Here is a 695-nt window from a genome sequence, read left to right as displayed (position 1 = left end):
ATTGTGTCAGCAGTGTTACAAAAGAACTTCTTTCAGATGACATGAAAAAGAGTTTACATGACTCCTGAAATATTTTTAGATAGTGTTTAGTGTTATTGGGAGCTTTCAGTACCAAAAAATATTTGGAAAGTCAAGAACCTGTTCTAATTCTTAAGCAACTTGAGCTTTTTAAGGAACCTCCTGCTCTGATATTTCAGGAGGTAATTTTTCTATGATTCTGCTTGTACATGTTTTCTTCTGCAACCACAAAGTTTTGATGTTACTACATTTTGGGACCACCCTACCATTTGAAACTTCTTAATTTGAAGACATTTTTTCTTTATAATTTTTTATTTTGCTTTTTTCCTGTAGGAAATCATGAAAACAGACAATAACAACAAAAAATGGCTGGGCATGGTGGCTCACACCTGTAATCCCAGCACTTTGGGAGGCCAAAGCAGTGGATCACTTTAGGTCAGGAGTTCGAGACCAACCTGGCCAACATGGTGAAACCCTGTTTCTACTTTAAAAGTATAAAATTGGCTAGGCATGGTGGCATGCACCTGTAATCCCAGAGGCTGAGGCAGGAGAATCACTTGAACCCAGGAGGTGGAGATTGCAAGATGGTGCCACTGTACTCTAGCCTGGGCGACAGAGACGCTGTCTAAAAAAAAAAAAAAAAAAAAAAAAAAAAAAAAAAAAAAAATAAAAAAAAA

Source organism: Rhinopithecus bieti, unplaced genomic scaffold, assembly GCF_001698545.2.
Source record: "Rhinopithecus bieti isolate Rb0 unplaced genomic scaffold, ASM169854v2 scaffold_14741, whole genome shotgun sequence".
Classification (NCBI taxonomy): domain Eukaryota; kingdom Metazoa; phylum Chordata; class Mammalia; order Primates; family Cercopithecidae; genus Rhinopithecus; species Rhinopithecus bieti.
The sequence above is the reverse complement of the archived record's forward strand: the minus strand, read 5'-3'. Positions refer to the sequence as shown.